Source organism: Corvus kubaryi, unplaced genomic scaffold (genome assembly GCF_017639235.1).
Source record: "Corvus kubaryi isolate FWS band 111438036 unplaced genomic scaffold, C.kubaryi_AGA036_p1.0 37341, whole genome shotgun sequence".
NCBI classification, from domain to species: domain Eukaryota; kingdom Metazoa; phylum Chordata; class Aves; order Passeriformes; family Corvidae; genus Corvus; species Corvus kubaryi.
In genome coordinates this window covers 2668931-2682679 of record NW_024581112.1, presented here as the reverse complement: position 1 = coordinate 2682679, position 13749 = coordinate 2668931, and the positions used below count along the sequence as shown (strand labels likewise).

The window sequence follows — 13749 nt, the reverse complement described above, 5'->3', positions numbered from 1 at the left end:
GGCCTCTCCGCCACGCCTGGGCGAGGATTCCTACGGCAGCGGGCACCGCCCGGAGCTCCTGCGCATCCCCGCGCGGCGCCGCTGCCCGAGCCCCCCTCTCCCGCTCAGGGGGCAGCGCCGGCCCGGCCCGTCCGCCCGCGGGGGTGGCTCCCCGTGTTTACTGCCCCAGCAGGGGCTGCGCGGATGCGCTGTTGCCTCCCGCAACTTCTGGCTCGCCGTGCTGTGGCCTCTGAATGAAACCCGCCCAACTCGGCCGAGTAAGTTATCGGGGGGATGCTCGGGGTGTGCCGGGCCGGGCCGGGCCAAGCCGAGCCCGCACCCCCCTGCCCCGCGGCGCTGCCCAGGGCAGGCGTAGTTTACTCTCGCGGCGCTGCCCGGGCGGCCAATGGACAGCGGCTGCCGGCGTTGTGGTCGGCACGGCTCCGCGCTGCCCCGGGCAGCCCCCGCTCCCTGCCCCACGCCAGCACCGCCGCCGGGGGCTCCGCGAACCCTGCGAGGGGCAGCGCGGCGATCTTTGTGTGAGTGTGTGCGGGGAGTGTGTGCGCCGGCAGCTCCCTCGCGGGCCGCGGGTGTAACGGCAACGCTGAGTGGCCGGCGGGCCCGTCGCTCAGCGCGCCGGCCAATGGCGGGGCGTCTTATATCGCGGGGAGTGTTGTGGCGCTGCCCGGGTTGCATGGCTCTGTGTGGAGCCGCGTTCCGCGGGCGCCGAGGCGGAGGGGCTGCGCTGCGAGCCGCGTCCGGCCCAGCGGCGCGGTGCGCACCCCGCCGAGGTGAGTGCCCCCGCCCGCCGACCCGCATCGGGCGGGCGGAGATGAGCAGCGGCAGGCAGGGAGGGAGACAGAGAGCGAGAGAGATAGGGAGAGGGGTGCCCTCGCCCCACACTTTACCCTCCGCGCCCCAGCGACGGGGCAGCCCCCCGCGCCCCTCCTGCGGCGCTGGCGGACGAGGAGGTGCGGAGCTTCCCCTGCCCGGCGCGGCGGCTGCCGCGGCTCCCAGTCACTTTTCCTCCCTCTTGCCAGCCCTGCCTTCGTTTTGAAAGTTTGGGCAGCGGAGGACGGGTGGGTTGGTGTCGCCAGCCCTCCTCCCGGCCGGGAGGGCAGGGGTGACTTGGGGGTGTTTGACGGGGAGGGGGCCAAGTGGATCGCGGAACAGCGCAGGGCATTTAAAACACCAGCGAGCCGAGCCCGAGAGGCGGCGGGGGTAGGCCAGCCAGTGCCAGGCTGCGTTTGAAACCAGGCACCTCTCGCCGCCACAGAGAGAGGCAAGAGCAGCGGCGGAGAGAGGAAGGGGAAGGAGGGCGAGGAGGAGGAGGGATGGCCACCGGCCGCCGCTCGGTGCGTGCCTCCGGGGGGACTTGACAGGGAAATCGCGGCAGACAGAAACGAAACTTCATCCCGAGGGGCGGCGAGGCGCGGGGGAGAGTGCGCGGATCGGTATCGGCTGCCGCCGGCCTGGGGGGCTCCGCGCCGCCGCCGCCGCGAGAAAGGGCGGGGGGGCATATAAAACCAGAGAGGGGGAAGCAGCCGATCCAGCGGCCGCACGGGGAGCAGGAGGAAAAACCCCGGCGCCGACCCCGACAACAACAGCGGCGGCCGGGCTCGGCCGGAGAGTTGGGCTGTGCGTTTTCCGGTAGTCATCGGCGATGCACCCGGGGCGGCGGCGGCCCCGGTGGGCAGCGGGGGGGCGGGCGGCCGGCCCTGCCGGAGTTTCGCGTGGATGCGGGTTTATGTTGTGTCAATAAGTTTAAGGTGGAGAGGGAGAAAGGGAGGGAGGAAGGCGGGCGGGGGCCGGGGGGAGGCGGTGGCAGGCCTCGGCCGCGCGAAGTCCTATTTCTGAAGGTAAGTTGTGACATTGGGTGGTCGCGATGACAGAAAACTTGGCGAGGGGCGCCTTGGGGAGGGGGCGGCCGCCTCGGGGGGGCCTCTCCCGGCCGCCGGGAGCCGGATGGGTGCTCGGCTGTTATTTGCTGCTGCGAGATCGGGTCGCTGGTAAATTACAGAAAGCAGCCCTCCTCCTCCTCCTCCCCCCGCTCCCCGCCAGGCGCTTCGCTCTTCCTCCTCTCGGGTTTATTTGCAATGTATGAAACTTGCATGGCTGTGAGGAGAGCCGATCCAGTGTGGGTTAGCGAGGAGGAGGAGGAGGACGGGGAAGGAAGGGTTGGAGGCAGGGGAAAAGGAGGCAGTCGCGTTAATCCCGGGCGCCGCACGGCAGCAGGTTTGCGTTAGGAATATCGGTGGCAGCCCGCTGCCGCCGCTGAATGAGGAAGGTAAAACGAAGCGATGCGAGAGCCGCCGAGGCGACATGCACGGCGGCGGGGCGAGAGGCACCGGCAGGCGGCTGCCCGCCCCCTCCCTCCCTCCCTCCCTCCCTGCCTGCTGCCTCCTCCCTCCCTCCCCGCCGAGGCGGGGAAGGACCGTGCCCGGGTCTCCCCCGCTCGCCGCCAGCCGAGCTGGGGGGCCGCGGGGCTTTAACCGTGTGCGGGGCGGATTCGCCACTTTTTCCGGGGGAGGCCCGCGGTTAAAAGTTTTCTGCGGAGGTGAGTATGTGCGGGGAGGCCGGGGCGCCGCCAGGCCGGCGGTGGTCACTCGGGCCTGGGGCGCCGAAACCATTGCCCGTCCTGCTGGTGACACGTCCAAGTCCCGCAGCCCGGCGGGGCGGCGGAGGGGCCCGGCTCGGCCGCCGGGGCAGGGACGGGGTGCCGGTCTCCATGTGGGCTCTCCCGGCGGTGGCACCTCCTCCCCGGTGGCAGCGGCGGCGGCAGCAGCGGGATCATCGCCCGGGCCCGCGGGGAGGAGGAGGGGAGCAGCAGGGAGGTGTTTGCTGCCAGCCTGCCTCGCCGGAGCCCGCCGGGGAGGGCAGCTGGGAGGGCCGGGGAGCCCCCCGCGCCCCCTCTCCGCGCCGCCGCCCCTTCCCTGCGCGCCCGCCCGCCCCCAAAGGTGTTGTGCAGACTTTTCCCCCGGGAGGGTGAGATTTATGCGCTGCATTATTGCTCCTCTCCTCCCCCCTCAAAGCAAGATGGACTCTCTCTTCTCTCTCTCTCACTCTCTCCCTCTCTCTCGTTCTCTCCCCCTCTCCCTGTGTCTTGTCAGCCTTCAAGATCGACATTTTGTAACTAGGATGCAAACTTGATGGTGACCGGGGGCGGGGGGCGCGGTGGGGGAGACGGGAAAACCCTGGGTCACGGCGGTCTTTCTCCATATTTAATACCTTTTCTTTCCACCCCACCCCGGAGCCCGGATTCCGGTGGCCCTACACTTTGCACGGGCGGGGGTGGGCGGAGGGCGGGCGGCGGCTGCGAGCGCCGCTCCCCCTCGGCGGCCGGGGGTCGCTCCCCGCGGGCTGCGGTGGCGGAGGGGCGGCTGGGCGGCCGCAGCGCTCCGGGCGGCTCGGCCGGGCTCTGCCGGGGGGCAGCGGGCATTACCTGAAACTGTGCTCCAGCCTTGCAGCCTTCGTCCGTCGCTCTGTCTGTCTCTCTTCCCGGGTGGATCTCGTACTTGCGGTCTGGCGGCTTATTCTTGTTGTTAATTTTTGCGTTGTTTGGCTTGTCCACGCGCGGGGATTGATCGCTCACTTGTGTAAGTTCCCGGGGGTTATTGTTATGTATGCCTCCTTGCAGATGGTGGTCAACTTTCTGTCTTTTATTTTGATAATAGATGCAAGTATTACTGTGTGTGCATGTAAATAATTACGTGATGCATCCCTGTGTGTATGTATATGTGTCTGTGCACGCTCATAAACATGCATCCGTGTGAGAGAGACAGACAGAGGAAAAATTACCCACCCTGCTGATGCACACTCAGATTATTTGCTCCATTTGCCCCTTCCTAATGCCCTTTAAAGACACGGTGCAGCTTTTGTTTGCTCCTTACGGTTTCCTGTGACTGTCTTCTCGTTTTAATGACAACTTAGCTGAGGTGGGGGTGAGGAGGAAGCAAGTTTCAAGTTTTGGGATCTCTCCTCTTGTTGGTGATGTGGTGAGTTGCAATATTGTAAAATCATGGTGTGCTGATGATGTGCCTTTATTTGATACTTTATAGGTCACTATCACATGACAAAGGGTTTGAGACAGCTTCATCTTCATCTGTCTGTAATTTCCATTTGCCTTCTTGGGTAAGTATGTAAACTGTACACATGGAAAAAGAACTTGGTTCTTGTTGATAAGACAGTGTTTCTCGTGCTGCCACTTTTTATGAGGAAGATGCTTGTTCTGGTTTTAGTACTTCAGAAGACATGTCTTCTCCAGGTGCTAATAGCAGTTGCTAGAATACAAAGTTTGTATGTAGAGGTGCATCCAAATAACCTGGGAGTTAAGAGGCTGTGCATATTCAGAGCTCTCTTCACTTATTTTTTTTTCTTGTGTTTTTCTTTCCCTTAAAACTTTGTAAAGATAATCAGCTGACTGACTTAGGGCAAAAGTTTTAAACCAGAGTAACATTAGAATATGCAAAGTGCAACACACAGGTCAAAAATTTAATGAGCGTGTAAAGCCCTTTTAAAATTCAGTGGTAGAAAACTATGAGAATAAAAACTGAATAGGTAATTAGAAAACTCTGGAGGTCAAGAATCAGTGAGAAGTTTAGCAGAACTGTAATGCCGCTGCAACCGGAGTTCGTTCACTTTTAACATGTAAACTGAGAGCTAATTAGAATTCCATCCATGCTCTTTCTGTGTTACTGTTTTTTCTTTTGCCATTGATGAATGCAGATACCAATCAATTTGGAAGATGTGTCTTTGTGGCTAATTTACTGGTATTCCTAAGATTTCAGGTACACAGCAATGGTTTTTTTTAATCTGCATGCTGGGAAAAGTTATGATAACTTTTGAAGGGTTTGACACCTTTTAAGCTGAAGTGATAGTTTAAAGAAGAGGTTCTAAATTTTTGGGGTCACATTCATAGATGACATAAAATGAGTGGCACTTGGAGCACTTCTCATACGATTGCTCGTGGTGTCACTGACCTGCGTTTCGCCCAAAATAGGAAGTGGGAGGTAGCATTTCTTTTTGGCACTATTCTGTACATAATTAAAAACAAGACAACACAAGTATTTGGGGTAAGCTTAGTACTCATAAATGCAAATGATCAGTAACATACTCTTGACCTTTTGCAGGCAGTGTATAGCAGACTTAAGATAGGTGATGGTTCCAAACATGCTGACTCGAAGGGGGCTGTTGGGAGCAGCTGTTCTGGTGTGATGCTATGACCACAGAGCTAGTGTTAAGGCTGGGATAACCACAGTGGGCAGTTGGTTTGAAGGGAGTATTCTACTGTTCTCCAGTTCCTGCAGATTTACACCCAAATTTCAGGTTTTTGGATTTTGTGTGCAGTGTGATTGGTATGTGTAGGTGTCAGAGTATATACACCAAGTTCAATTACTGAAATTCTTCATGACAGGCTAGTTGCATAGAAGAATATTGCTTTTGGTTTTATGGCATTACTGACAAGGATCGTGTTCTGTGAAGAGTAATTGGTGCAATAATTTTTTCCAAGTGAAAACAGGTTTGGAAATTCAAAACTGGCAGATAGGGTTCAAAATGTTGATCAGGGCTGAATACAAATGTACTGATTTCTGAATTTAATTTTCTGTTTTCGGGTAAGAGTCAGATGAGAGTTCTGCAAGTGCTAAGGACATTTTCTTTATTTCGAGTAATAGTAAAGGATACTGAACAAGAATAGCTCAGAGACCTTGACTCAGGTCTTGAGTCACTATCTGGTTTTTAGTTTTGTTCTGAAGTCTTTTGGATGCACAGAATGTTGATCTGGCAGTGAAGTGGTGATCCTAATCTTCCCACACTTGGAGAGGAGCGGACCTTGGTTTTGTGCATAGTGCTAAATGTATGTCAAGCCTGATGTTGAACTGGCTTGAACAAAGAAAAGGGTAGGGTATCTTTTTTACAAAAAATGTGTAATAGGAGTTTTAGAGGAGAAGAAGAAATGCATTTCCTTGTAGCTTAAAAAAAAGGCAATAAAAATAATGTGCCTAGTTAAGGTGAGAATAGAGATTTCATTAGATTTTTCCATGACTTGAAATCTCCATTTGCTTTAGGGAGCTTTTATTTTGGTAAAAGGGAAGATTTCTTTTATTACACAGTTATCACTAAAGTAGCTGTTCATGAATGGATTTTAGTAATTCAGTCTTGATGTACAGGAGTTCTGGTCTTGCTTGGTGAGTGCCAGTGCAGGGCTGGTGTGTCACAAGATAGAAGGTGATGAGCTGCTTTAGCAAGGGGTCTTGTGGATGCTTCAAAAACTGGCCCATGCTCTCAAAAGTTTTTTGCGCACTACTGTCCCTCTTGGCACAGCAAGCTGATAAGCCATGTCAAGCAGCCACGTAATTTAGCAGAAACGTAGCTGGTTTCTGTGTGGAGGTAAACTCAGAATAGTTAAGAAGCTTGCACTTGACACTTTGGAGTTTTTTGGGGGCTACTTGCTGTAAGCCCCATTGCCTGCAAAACTTCCATTGGCTTCAGCAGGAGGTTTATTTAGGAAAGGAGTGTAGGAGTGATGGTGAGAGGAATTTGTCCGTGTTTATTTTTCCCTTAAAGGAAGAAAACCTTTCTCTTTTATAGCTGTTGTGTGAATAATTAAAGATATTAAATGTCAGTTTTCCACATAAAATATCAGAGGTAATCACGCAATTATTTTATAACTAATATTTTTCCTGTTCATCCAGAATGCTCTTAATACACTTTGTTCATAAATTAGTGGTTCCATAGCTGGTGATCCTGTAAGCATGTGAATATCTTGAAGCAGATGACAAGTCTTGTTAAAATCACTGATACGATTGCTCACATTCAGAGCTGAAAGTTTTTCCAGGTTGCTGCCGCTTGTGGTCTGTGGGCTGAGGAAGCACAGCGCCTCTGGAGCTCATGAACATGGCGTTAGGCAGGGCAGTCTTCCAGCAGAGAGCTGGGGAAAGAGTGGTGTGAAGAGAGGAGATCTTGACCAAGTGAGCTGGTATGAGTTGCTCTTCCACCACGTGTGGTGGTGGAAAAAGTGCAGGTAAGGTAGATGAGACCTGTGGTGTGCAAGGCTCTGCTGTGGTGTGAAGTTTGTAAATGTACCTGCAATGAAATGTGGACACCTGTAGTGTTCAGATCCCCCTCTTTATCTGAAGGCAGCTCCTTGGTGGAGGAAGATACTATAAATTAAAATTGGAACCGAACTGAAACACTGATTTTTGAGTGTGTTGCAGGCTGTCTCTGAGCTCTGGCAAGTGATGTAGTCAAAACCAGAGGCGCTTTCCAAATTTTGGACCCAAGTCGGACTTCCTGTGCCTTGTTGTGGGGGATGGCCTGCTGTGGCCACCGGTGGAATCAGCAGCACTGCTATGGCCTGCTGGTGGCTTCCAAGGTCTTTACCTTTGGAAGCATAGCCATATGTCCCTTTGTCAGAGTGACAGTACTTCCCTGTATCATTAAATCATATGGCGCCCATATATTGGGACAGTTTTCATGAGTGATTTAAGTTTTTCAAAGCAGTATAGATACTGTTGCGCCTTACTGTAAACTTACTAATAATTTATGTTTTCATTATTACTTAGGGGTCTATAAAGATGGAACAAACTTCTAATCATATGTATTTCAAAATACTCTTGAGTAGAAATAGGTAGAAGTCATCCTGCTGACTTCTGTCGTATTATTTCTTTTCCTTCTCCCTTTCCTGGGGTATTACTTCCAGAAGCTTTTTCGTTTTGTTTAATGTCAAAAGATTATTAGGGCTTACTTCCTTTTTATTATTTTGTTCTGTTGTTTTAAGATCAGTAATGATACAGTGTGTCTGTCTGAAAGCAGTGGGATGAGTGTGGTACTGGTGGACATGGGAATTTCACAAAAGACTCCCTAGAGCTGTCACCCTTCTTGATAGTTTCAGAAGGGGTAAGATCTGAACCAGCATAAGGATTACTCTGACTTTAAGAATGGCTTGATGGGCTGCTGTTCTGTATTGCTTGAAAAAGTAAAAAGCACATACTGTTCTCGCAATAATAGTGATATTATTAATAATTGGCAGTTGTAGGCCTTGCCTTATTTATGTGCTTCTGTCCTGTCTGGTGAAGTACACAAGCCGTGCTGTAATCACACACCTCAAGATCAGGAACAATCATTTTTTTCCCCTGTTTTAGGCATCTGAGATAAAAAGCTGTGAAGGAGCGTAGGCTTGCCTGCAGTCACTTAGCAGGTTAGCATTAGGAGGGAATGGAATAAAATCTACATCTGACTCCTTAGTTTTGTGTCCTTTCCTTTGGTGTGTGCTACTGCTCTGAAGCTTTCTTAGTAAGAGCCTGTCTTGAGATGTGAGTAGTCTCACTGAATTCTGTGCCACTTGGACATCTTTTGCTAATACTCCACTTTCATTCATAATGCTGCTTCAAACAAAAAAAATCCCACCTTCAGAATGTTGTGATGTTACTGACTTAGTTTGGTTGTATTTATTGACAAGACGGTGTAAAGTATGAGGAGAGCTTACTTAAGAGGTTTTGCCAGTAAACACGGTATTTAAATTGCTGTTTATGGCAGTATTTATTACCCTTATTTATTTAATACTAACTTCGTAAAGTTAATGCAAGGAATAAAATGATTCTTCATAGCGAGGTTTTTAAAATGTGATTCATGTGAAATAGTTCCTCACAATTAAATTATTTTTTCGTATTCATAATCTAATGCAAAATTACAACTGATTTTCTTATAAAACATGGAATGGAGCGAAGCAACTACTTTGGCACTCTGGCAGTATTGTGATGAATAGGGTAACTTGCTTACTGAACTTTAATTTCTAGGGCCAGTAAACATATGTAAGATTTTCAGATTTGCTGTTTACTGGTGTTTTGTTACTTAAAGTAAAAATTTGATGTAAAAATCGGAGTCGTATTTGAGGAGTAAAGCACACTTGGCTTAATGCCTGGGTGTAGACCTATTAATAGTATTCTCACAATGGTAGCAGCGTTTTATTATTTCTAATATTTATAAATTTGATTATGTGAAAGATGAATCAACAAAGAGGAAGAGCATGGTTTTGACACTTTCAGTGTTTGTACTTTTTCCTTTATAGCACACAAATGCATAATGTAATAGCAAGTCCTTATGAGCGTGGACAATTCAGCATGTGAAAATAAGCTAGCTTCAGGCATATCTGAGTACAAAGAAACCTAGTACAACCAAATTTCAATTTTTAGCAAGGGGAAGAAAAGTTAACAGGATTTTATGAGAGTACACTAAGAAAATCAGTTGCTTAGGAAGCATGGAATTTTTATTGTCAGAAATCTTCCACGTGGGTGTCTCTATATAAGAGATTTTATAAAATGTAGCAAATGCTGAAAGTAAGAAGCAGCATTTTATTGACCCTTAATGTCACAGAGCCTCATTCAGCAAAGATAAAAATAATTCAGTGGACTTGCACAACATGGGATCTAGGGAACTTAATGCAAGTGGAATCTGTCTTGACAAGAAGCTTATCAAGTCCTGTCTACACCTTCCCTTTTTGCGGGAAAGTAGGAAGGTGTCTTCCCTCTGGCTGTGTGGTGTTTTGTTTGGGGTTTTATGATATTTTCTTTCTGAAAGGCATTATGTGTGTAGCAAATTGTCTGCTTTGAGACATTGTGGAGCCCCCCTGTGTTCCTGGCTGTGGGATCCCTCTCCCCTTAAACAGGTATAGCAACAGGAAGATTTCTGCCACCTGCGCTCCAGGGAGGGGCTTCATCCTGTGCTTCTGAAACCCAGAGGTCCCCGTGACAGGGTCAGGCACACGCATTAAAGGCCTGCTCTGCAGGATTCAACTGAGGAGGTCCTGTGCTACTGGTGAGCTGGGTGAAGGATTGGTGACTGTACTGTGCTGCTGAGTGTCAGGCAGTGCTTCAGTGCTTGATGGCTTTCAACCAATACCTTTCACTTCTTTCCCCAATATGTTTTTTCTGCTGGCTACATAAGGACTTCTAAACTTAAGCCTTGTTAGAAGTTGTCTGTCTTTCTGTTTTGAGTATTTGTTTTTCATTTGTACTCATGCCTTGCACAGATAAGAGTTACCCAGCAATGGCAGTGGGGAAAGCATGTCACACAGTAATAGTTAGGATTGTCTCTCTGGCAGTAGAATAGTGCATTTTCCCTCTGCAGCCTGTGTGTTCTTCTATGCAACAAATAATTCTGAGTTTTTGTTTTTGTATGCGAGAGAATGCATTGTTTCGTGGCTGTCAAAGCAATATTTAAGAGTGACTTCATGAGAAATTTGGAGGCGAAGCTGGACAGAGAAATCATTAGGTGAGAATGGAAGGGGAGTGAGGGAGGACTTGATTTCTTACCTCATTTCATCCTCTTCAGTGTGAAGTAACTCTGTTAAAATTACTGCAGCTGAAACATTATTTTCAGCAATAAAATCTGGCCGTGAAAGTTGGAAGGAACTGAGGTTTTCTTTGTCAGGTTGATGAAAAAGCCATTTTTGTGGTTGGCCGTGTTTGGGTTTGCTTTCCCTAAGTGGTGGTCTTTGAGCCACATCCTGCCTATAGTGAACTGAAGTTAGCAACATCATGCTGACTTACGGGGTGAAGTACAGGTACATCAATTTGTCTTGACCTAATGGCTGAAGAGCCCAATCCTGCAGTTACAGCTGTGCAGGTGGATTCCTGAACAAAACGCCAGAACCAGACCTGCATCAGCAATGTGCACCCGTTTGCAGGTTTGCTGGCTGAAGTTCCTGGTGGCCTGTAATTCCTCAGGAAAGCTGCAAGTTTCACATTTTTCTTAATTACTGATGTGCAGATAGTCCTGCCAGTGTCGTGCACCTGTTGTACTCAGTGTTCAGCTCACAAGCTTACAGGCCATCCCTGACCTGATGGTGAGCCATGGAGGAAGAGCAGGGAATAGAGAGAGACATTGCTGAACCATGCCGAGTTCCTGTAAGTGAGAAGAGGGTGGAAGAGCGTGAAGTGTGAGAATGCCATTTGGTAGATGATAAGTCTTCTGGCACGTAAGCCATTTTGTTCAAGTATGTTTTGCTTCCCAAGTTGGCTGTCTGGCTAGGGAAAGAAAGCATTCTGATGTACTGCGAAGTGATGGTCAGAGATGATAGATTTGGAAAGAAGTAGCATTTACACAGCCACTGTGTTGGTAAATCTGGCTTCAGGTGTTCTTTCTCTTTGCAAAAGGTTTCTTTATATCCGAATTTCATGTTGAATAGTGTAAACTTCCTGCCTGGCTCATTTCTAATCAGTGAGTGCTCCATGCCACAAACTTGTGAGTTTCAGGGTTTAGCTCTTGTTTGAAAATGTGTGTAATTCTTTTTCTTTTTTAAGTTTCTTTATTTGTATTCCCTTTAATTTGTTTGAGATGCTCTTTCATACATTGTGTTAAAGATCAATCATCAAGTACTCATAATGTATTTTGAAACAAGTATGCAAAATTGCAGCATGATCCTGCACTGATTACAGAACTATAGCATATGAATTAATAAGAAAATAAAAACAGCATAATTAATTTCCAGCTGCTTTTGGAGAAACAGAGGTGTTTATAAGGGGAAATTTGGTGTGTGCAAATTAGAAGAATGACAAAGCTGGTAGCAAATATATTAATGCAGGCAATTATTCACAATTTACTTCCTCTGTTGTATTGATTAAAAATGTGTTTTAGTGCTGAAAGAGTAAGCAGAAGCTCCGGTGCCATTCTTTTAAAACTGTTGGTCTAAATAAAGAGTACAAGTGTCAGAAGTAGAGCAAGGGAAGGAAGTTTTAAACTTTATTTCTTAGCATAGAAGACCTTAAATAAGGGAAGTGAATGACAGAAAACTAAGTGTAATGGTTGAATTTGTCCATTTCTCATTACTATGAGATTTCCATTAATATGAGAGAATTGCTTCTGTGTGTGTGTAAAACAATTTTTGAGTGTTAAGTATTTTCCTTGCATCTCTTGTATGTGGTTGTGCTCATCTGTCTTGCCACAGCACTGTGTACCAAAGCAGCAGGGGGTAAATAAAGTCCATGGTTAAAAGTGACCCAGGCAAAAATCTTGCATGGTGGGGACCCTCACCATCGTTTAGTCGTTCAGGGTCCTTTGGAGGAAGCTGTGGAAGGGATCTGGATACTCAGTTGCAGATTTTGAAATCACTTGATTTGCTGCTGCTCCGGGCTGGCCTGTTGTTCAGGTGAGAGCTCCAAACAAAGCTTTGCGTCTGTGTGCCTGTGAAGTCTTCCTGGTTTTTAATCAGTGAAGGAAGATCCTGCCCTCCTGAGAGATCCGTGTAGAGGAAATGGATTATTTATTTATATAGTGAAGTGGACTCTCGAGGATGTCTCTGTCGAGCTTTCTGTTTCACTGCGCCATGTGCTGATGGGGCCGAAGTGAGTGAGAGGACGCTGGAGTGCAGGGAGGGAAGCACCTGAGGAAACTGACCAGATAACTGTGTTTTTGTCTAAGAAGTGTTCCGCTGGTTTCTCTGCCATGGCTGATCTGGTTTCTGTGTGCAGTCTTGCTTTCCTGGATGGACCCACAGGGCTGCATTTGATGTTTACTGTTACTCTTCACAGAAAGAGGGAAGTCAAAACGGGAGGTGAGGCTGTCATCACAAACATCCCCATGCAATGGGTTACATGAGAGAAGGGCACAATTCAGGTCTACGGTGGGGACAGTACGTGTTTCTCTTATTCAAGGATCCTAAAGGGAAAAAAAAATCTTTGAGTGGGGGATGGTGTTTTGTGGAGCTCTAACAGGCTTTGCAGAGATTGAGGCAGGGCTGAAGGAGAGAGTGGGGGCAGGCATGTTGGAAGCAGGGAGGGTTTTATGCCTCGTATTCCTGGCCCTTGTGAGCCCCTATGTATGTACACTCACGTGTCTGCTGCCTTGAATTCCAGTTACACCTACTGAACTGATTTAAATCAGGATTTTGGTCAATAAACACTTGGTTTAAATTGGTGCTTGTAATCTCATTTTGCTTTGGTATTTTTGTTTTTTCAGAAGCAGTCTCTATTGGTAGACAATCATTAAAATACGTTGCTAAATATAGCCTTTACACTAAATTAGGCACTACTTTTTTTGTTGTTTGAGAGCATGCACTGTATGCCTGCACACTTTCTAAGTGATTTCATGGCCTATGTGCATTTATCTAGATTACAACAGTTAAGAAAGTTTTTATTTAGGACATGATAAATTATGCCTTTTTTAAATTATGGCCTTTAAAAATGTCCTACTTAATAAAATCACACTCATGCACAAACACACAAGTAGATGCAAATAGAGTTTGCACTTAAAATAAAAGTAAAGTATTATCCCTAATAAGGTAACTGATTCTTCTTAACCAAATGCAAGCTTTTAGAACCAGTAGAACTCAAACTTCTTTGTTTTCTCAAATGAGAGGGAAAACAAATGATCTTACTTTTTCAATTCCCAGTTAGTTTCCCAGCTTTACAGGACATGCCATTAAGTGACATATGAAGCAAAGACTCTGCAGATGCAATGGAAGGTACTAGTTTCAGGTAACTTAGTTCTAAACCTAATACTTGTTCTTCGTACTTCAAGGAAGACTTCCCTGTTGAGTATTTGAGCTTTGTTTACAGTTTTGACATCAAACATTTGCAATTTATTTTCATTTAATATAAATGGAGTTACATAATATTACAGTAGACTTTAACATTGGTTCGTAATAATTTAAAGGCAAATTGCAATTAGGTATTTTTTGTTAAAATACATCTAGCAACAATAGCATCTAAAATGTGGATATGATTTCTTTGTTCAGAAAGAGTTAATTTGTAACAGTATCTGTTTCTGTTAAGT

General features: G+C 47.7%; 1 protein-coding gene across 19 annotated transcripts in view; it reads left to right on the top strand.

Annotated features, from left to right (window-relative positions):
• Positions 1-238: 238 nt before the first annotated feature.
• BBX (BBX high mobility group box domain containing) overlaps positions 239-13749 on the top strand; it is a 153251-nt gene continuing 139740 nt past the window's right edge. For 8 of the 19 annotated variants that reach the window (XM_042031606.1, XM_042031607.1, XM_042031604.1 and 5 more), the window contains exon 1: positions 4038-4110. The gene's annotated coding sequence lies outside the window, so the exon portion shown is untranslated. Of the gene's footprint in view, positions 258-668; positions 771-1239; positions 1335-1598; positions 1618-2382; positions 2537-4037; positions 4111-13749 lie in introns of those variants that run through there. The other 11 variants (XM_042031609.1, XM_042031617.1, XM_042031615.1 and 8 more) reach the window with 7 other exon arrangements.